General features: G+C 48.6%; 1 long non-coding RNA gene across 1 annotated transcript in view; it reads right to left on the reverse strand.

Moving 5' to 3' along the window:
• The window catches only part of LOC142300963 (uncharacterized), a 66,901-nt gene extending 61,588 nt beyond the window's left edge, over positions 1-5,313 (reverse strand). The window contains exons 1-2 of the long non-coding RNA XR_012752686.1: positions 5,291-5,313; positions 1,269-1,306 (exon numbers count right to left, since the gene is read on the reverse strand). This is a non-coding gene — a long non-coding RNA (uncharacterized LOC142300963). The remainder of the gene's footprint in view (positions 1-1,268; positions 1,307-5,290) is intronic.
• Between the last annotated feature and the right edge of the window lie 1,981 nt (positions 5,314-7,294).

The raw sequence follows: 7,294 nt of genomic DNA on the forward strand, positions 1-7,294 counted from the left end.
CTTTTTTAAAAATAAATAAATAAATAAATTGGTGAAGAAGGGCTGTTTTTTATTTCCACCTATTGGATTAGTAATGGGGTTGTCTCCAGATGCCCACCCATTTCTAATACCAGGACTAATGCCAGCTGTCAATTCCGAGCTGGCATCAACCCCATATATTATCTCGTTTGCCACCGCATCAGGGCAACAGGAATAGCCACTTCAGGGTGCTTTTTTAGGCTGGGGAGGGCCAAATAACCATGGTCCTTCCCTCCCTAATATCAGCCCACAGCTGCTGCTTTTTTTCATGGACATGTGAAAGGGGCCTAACACAGGAGAGGATTAGATACACAGCTCAGCAGACAGTATCACACAGGAGAGGATTAGATACACAGCTCAGCAGACAGTATCACACAGGAAAGGATTAGATACACAGCTCAGCAGACAGTATCACACAGGAGAGGATTAGATACACAGCTCAGCAGGCAGTATCACACAGGAGAGGATTAGATACACAGCTCAGCAGACAGTATCAAACAGGAGAGGATTAGATACACAGCTCAGCAGACAGTATCACACAGGAGAGGATTAGATACACAGCTCAGCAGGCAGTATCACACAGGAGAGGATTAGATACACAGCTCAGCAGGCAGTATCACACAGGAGAGGATTAGATACACAGCTCAGCAGACAGTATCTCACAGGAGAGGATTAGATACACAGCTCAGCAGACAGTATCAAACAGGAGAGGATTAGATACACAGCTCAGCAGACAGTATCACACAGGAGAGGATTAGATACACAGCTCAGCAGGCAGTATCACACAGGAGAGGATTAGATACACAGCTCAGCAGACAGTATCACACAGGAGATGATTAGATACACAGCTCAGCAGACAGTATCACACAGGAGAGGATTAGATACACAGCTCCGCAGACAATATCACACAGGAGACGATTAGATACACAGCTCAGCAGATGGTATCACACAGGAGAGGATTAGATACACAGCTCCGCAGACAATATCACACAGGAGAGGATTAGATACACAGCTCAGCAGACAGTATCACACAGGAGAGGATTAGATACGCAGCTCAGCAGACAGTATCACACAGGAGAGGATTAGATACGCAGCTCAGCAGACAGTATCACACAGGAGAGTTTTAGATACATCCTCTTCGGTCGGTGCGGTGTCGGTGTTGTCTTCCTCTATTTAGTGTTTGGTGGTGTTAATGTTGGATCCTTGGAGCTTCGTTAGAGGAACATAATAATGATTTTCGCGTCGTTCACCTTTTCTTTCTGGCGACGTCTCACAGTTCACATCTCGTCTGCAAATGAAGCCATAAAACAGCAGGAAAATGTCAGATCCCAGACTCCTGATTACATTTTATAATTCGCCTAATGATGCCGCATTAATTAAACCTAACAGAGCAGGATCTGCCCGCTACACAGAGCAAGGTCCTGTATTACACTCCAGAGCTGAAATCACTATCCAAGGTACACAGTGACTGCGCCAGCAGAATAGTGAGTGCAGCTCTGGGGTATAATACAGGAGGGAACTCAGGATCAGTAATGTAATGTATGTACACAGTGACTGCACCAGCAGAATAGTGAGTGCAGCTCTGGAGTATAATGCAGGAGGTAACTCAGGATCAGTAATGTAATGTATGTACACAGTGACTACACCAGCAGAATAGTGAGTGCAGCTCTGGAGTATAATACAGGAGATAACTCAGGATCAGTAATGTAATGTATGTACACAGTGACTACACCAGCAGAATAGTGAGTGCAGCTCTGGAGTATAATACAGGAGGTAACTCAGGATCAGTAATGTAATGTATGTACACAGTGACTGCACCAGCAGAATAGTGAGTGCAGCTCTGGAGTATAATACAGGAGGTAACGCAGGATCAGTAATGTATGTACACAGTGACTGCACCAGCAGAATAGTGAGTGCAGCTCTGGAGTATAATGCAGGATATACTGTGTGTGTACACAGTGATTCAAAAACTGGAGATATTGGAGGCCTCAGGAGAAGTTTGTTCCAGAGATTAATAGACGCATGACTCTGGCCCTCTGTAAATACTCGTGTTCAGACCTATTAGTGTATAAATCCATACCTATATATACAGTATATCTATCTATATATATATATATATATATATATATATATATATATATATATATATATACCTGTGTGTGAATGGAGGTGCGGAGCTATTCAGGCATTACACAGTCCCAGGAGAGGAGTGCAGCTCTGTGAACGTCGCGGCTCCGTCATGTTCATGTTCAGAATGCGATGTATTCAATAAAGAAGCAATAACCTGCCTTCAAGAGCAGCGCTCCCTCCCTGCGCCCGGGGACGAGGAGCCTCGGCTGATGGCGGATTCTGGCAGACGCCTCTGTACCTCGTATCAGGACATTCGCCGACCTCTTGTTCATTATTATCTCTTCCCATGTAAACCACAATATAGCAGAATTATGCTCCGGAGCAGGACTGCCCTGGGATAAGTGAGCGCTCTGCCTGCACTGATGTAATAGAGACAGATCGCAGGTGTACATTGTGTGAGAGGCAATCAGATCAAGGCTGAGAACGGGGCGGCATGTGGGAGAGACCCTCACCATCTGTATATACAGTATATATATATATACACACACAGCACATATATCATATATATATACACACAGCACATATATCATATATATATACACACAGCACATACATCATATACAGTATATGCACACGCAGGAGAGATCCTCACCATATGTATATACAGTATATATATATACACACACAGCACATATATCATATATATATACACGGCACATACATTATATACAGTATATGCACATGTGGGAGAGATCCTCACCATCTGTATATACAGTATATATATATATATATATATATATATATATACACGGCACATACATCATATACAGTATATGCACATGTGGGAGAGATCCTCACCATCTGTATATACAGGATATATATATATACACACACACAGCACATACATCATATATATATGCACACGCAGGAGAGATCCTCACCATCTGTATATATATATATATATATATATATATATATACTAGAAGGTGGCCCGATTCTACGCATCGGGTATTCTAGAATTTACGTATTGTGTAGTTCATGTATGATTTTTGTTATATATATATATATAGAGATGTTGTTGTGTGTAGTTACCAAGTGTTTGTGTAGGAGCTGTACATGTTCTGGGTGTTGTCTGGGTGTGACGGGGGGTGAGAGCGGTGTTGTATGTGTGTTGCGTGTGTTGCGTTGTTTGTGGAGCGCTGTGTGTCTGTAGCGTTGTGTGTGTGTTGCGCGGTTTGTGTGTGTGTGGTGTGTTTTGGGGGAGGTATGTTTTGTGCAATGTGTGTGTTGTGCGGTATGTGCGTATATTTGTGTGTGCCGCGGTGTTTGTGTGTTGGGTGTTGTGTGTGTGCAGCGTTGTCTGTATGTGTGGGTGTCTGTGTAGGGCAGTTGTTTGTGGTTCCCAGTGTGTGGTGTGTTGTGCAGTGCACGCGTGTGTGTGTGTGTGTGTGTGTGTGTGTGTGTGTGTGTGTGTGTGTGTGTGTGTGCATCAGCCTCTCTTCTCTCAGCCTACCTCTCCCAGCCTCCCTCCTCCCAGCCTCCCTCAGCATCAGCCTCCCTCTCCCAGCCTCCCCAAGCATCAGCCTCCACCAGCATCAGCCTCTCTCCTTCCAGCCTCCCCCAGCATCAGCCTACGCCAGCATCAGCCTCTCTCCTTCCAGCCTCCTCCAGCATCAGCCTCCCTCTCCCAGCCTTCCCCAGGATCAGCCTCTCTCCTCCCAGCCTCCGTCCTCCCAGCCTTCCCCAGCATCAGCTTTCCCCTCCCAGCCTCCCTCAGCATCAGCCTTCCCCAGCATCAGCCTGTCTCCTCCCAGCCTCAGCCTCTCTCCTTCCAGCCTCCCCCAGCATCAGCCTCTCTCCTTCCAGATTCCCTCAGCATCAGCCTCCCCTTCCCAGCCTTCCCCAGGATCAGCCTCTCTCCTCCCAGCCTCCTTCCTCCCAGCCTCCCTCAGCATCAGCCTTCCGCTCCCAGTCTCCCCCAGCATCAGCCTCCCCATGCATCAGCCTCTCTCCTTCCAGCCTCCCCCAGCATCAGCCTCCCCTTCATCAGCCTCTCTCCTCCCAGCCTCCTTCCTCCCAGCCTCCCTCTCCCAGCCTCCCTCAGCATCAGCCTTCCGCTCCCAGTCTCCCCCAGCATCAGCCTCCCCAAGCATCAGCCTCCACCAGCATCAGCCTCTCTCCTTCCAGCCTCCCCCAGCATCAGCCTCTCTCCTTCCAGCCTCCCTCAGCATTAGCCTCCCGTTCCCAGCCTTCCCTAGGATCATCCTCTCTCCTCCCAGCCTCCTTCCTCCCAGCCTCCCTCAGCATCAGCCTTCCCCTCCCAGTCTCCCCCAGCATCAGCCTCCCCAAGCATCAGCCTCCACCAGCATTAGCCTCTCTCCTTCCAGCCTCCCCCAGCATCAGCCTCCCCAAGCATCAGCCTCCACCAGCATCAGCCTCCCTCGTCCCAGCCTCCCCCTCCCAGCCTCCCCCAGCATCAGCCTCCCTCGTCCCAGCCTCCCCCTCCCAGCCTCCCCCAGCATCAGCCTCCCCCCTCCCAGCCTTCCCCATGATCAGCCTCTCTGCTCCCAGCCTCCTCCAGCACGCCGTGCTCCTCTGCCGACACTCACACACCCGATCGCATCCACTCACACACACCCGATCGCATCCACTCACACACACAGACACTGACGATATCGCACATACGCGCTGATACTCACAACTTCCGGGGATATCACATGCTTCTGGCCATGTGATCCTCCCGCAGGTCCTGGAAGCTAACAGCACAGTACCGCCGCCGAGAAGCAAGCGATATCCCAGGATGTTGTGAGTATGTGGATGCGATGTGATGTGTGTGTGTGTGCTGTTATGTGTGTGTGCTGTTATGTGTCTGTATTTTCCGCCGCTGCAGGACCTTGATGTGTGGATGCGATGTGATGTGTGTGTGAGGTGTGTGTGAGAGTGAGTGTGAGCCGGTGTACACTGGTAACTATGATACACATCGGGTAACTAAGGGACCTTAGTTACCCGATGTGTATAATGGTTACCAGCTTTCACGGCCTCCGTCAAGATCCCAGCATCGCAAGGTTATGTCTGGCGCTGCCGGGATCCTGACGGAGCCGGTGTAGAAGCAAGCGATATCCCAGCATGTTGTGATGTGTGAGGTGTGATGTGTGAGAGTGAGTGTGAGAGTGAGTGTGATCTGATGTGTGTGTGTACTCACCTGGGAGTCGCGGCTCCTTGTCAGTTGGGCCAGAGCGAGCGTGCATTGCGTGAGGGGGGCGGGGCCTGCAGAGAGCCGGGGAGAGAGGCCAATCCGTGTGGGGGGGCGGAGCCATGGCGAGCCCAGCGGCCAATCAGCTTTGTGTCACCGTAAGGACACAATTTCGGAGCATGACAGACAGACAGACAGACAGATAGACAGACAGACAGACAGACAGACAGACAGAATAAGGCAATTATATATATAGATATATATATAACATACCATACAGCACATACATCATATACACTGGAGATCAAAATTAGAGAACACACAATTTCCTAAATGTTGCGGTCCTTGTGTCGTCCGATGTGATTATTTCCGCAGGATTTTCACTTATTTCATAAATTAAATTTATTGTAAAGCAAATAATAAAAATGTAAATGAGATAAATGTAAATGACACGGATCACAATTAGAGAACACTGTCAGATCCCTGCTAGTTATTGGTGATAATCTGCACTTGGTGCTAATTGCCTTCATTATCTGACAAACCCTATGTAACTGGCTCCTAACTTTCCAGTTTGCACTGACTTTGCTGTTCCAAAGTGACTGAAATCCTCCGGCAGCAGGTCGTCCAGATGAAGGCCAAAGGGGTGACCCTATCAGCCATAGAAAGAGAAGTTGGTTGTTCCAAGTCTGTGATTTTGAGAATATTGCATCTTTACAACATCACAAACTCTTTCAAGTCCCCCAATAAGGCTGGTCGCCCTTGAAAGACAAATGCAAGAGAGGACAGGATAATGCAGAGAATCTCCATGGGTAATAGCTTCCACACTGCAGCTGGAACTGCTCACCGGTTCAGCACTGAACAGGGTAAGGAACTGTCTTGTCATACAGTGTCACGACGTGTAAGAGCATTTGGACTGAAAGCCTCTATCCACACAACATGCTCCTCACCAAAGGTGAGTCTAGCCTTGTGGTTCTTCCTGCTAATGAGAGGTTTGGTCACTGCAGAGTGGACTTTCAGTCCAAATGCTGTTACACGTCGTGACACTGTATGACAAGACAGATCTAAGCTTACCCTTTTCAGAGCTGAACTGTCGAGCAATTCCAGGAGAAGTGTTCACAGGTCATTTTACTGATGAAAGCAAGTTTAATTTATTTGGGTCTGATGGGAAACATTATGTTCTTCCACAAAAGGGAAAGACTGAACCCAAAGTGTGTTAAGAAGTTAGTGAGCGGCGGTGGAGGAAGTGTCATGGTTTGGGGAATGTTTTCTGCAGCAGGAGTTGGACCTCTCATACAGCTCCATGACGGAGTGATACAAGTGTGGATCCGAACCTTCTTCACAACTCGCGGTTCCTTACTTGCGTTCGTCACTCAATCAGCAGCAATTTCCATGCAGGACAATGCCCCCTGTCACCCAGCAAAACGGGGAAAGCCGATCCTGGAAACAATGAAATGGCCACAGCCCAGAATCCTGATCTAAACCCAATAGAAAACCTCTGGAAAATCCTTGGTGACAAAGTTATGGCCAAGAAACCCACAACAGTCACAGAACTGTGGAAGAGACTGGAAGAAGAGTGGGCCAAAATCCCCCAGAGCAGTGTGAGACACCAGTGATGTCCTGTGACCGCAAATGTGCTGAAGTCATTCACAGCGACGGCCGGTGCACGTCCTACTGATTGTGACTGTGAAGGAGGGTGCCAGACCCAGGCCGCTGAGGCGCCGTTCTCCTTCGCCAAGGAGTCTCTGAGTGCAGACATGGCTTTGGGTTGGGTGCATGACACCTACTTTCTGCTTTGGGCCGGTGTGCATCACTCCTGCTGCCAGTCGACGACGTACACAGATAGTGAGATATGCAACACCAGAGTTCACTTGGAAAACTCTTAATCTTCACACCGTTATGGCACACACGGCCTTCCTTTCTCTCTCTGTGGGGTACTACTCTTCATTCTGTCTCCTGCTATCTTTGACCGCATCCTCTATACTCTGCACCTCCTTCCTCCGAACACCGCACACT

Source organism: Anomaloglossus baeobatrachus, chromosome 4 (genome assembly GCF_048569485.1).
Source record: "Anomaloglossus baeobatrachus isolate aAnoBae1 chromosome 4, aAnoBae1.hap1, whole genome shotgun sequence".
Taxonomy (NCBI): domain Eukaryota; kingdom Metazoa; phylum Chordata; class Amphibia; order Anura; family Aromobatidae; genus Anomaloglossus; species Anomaloglossus baeobatrachus.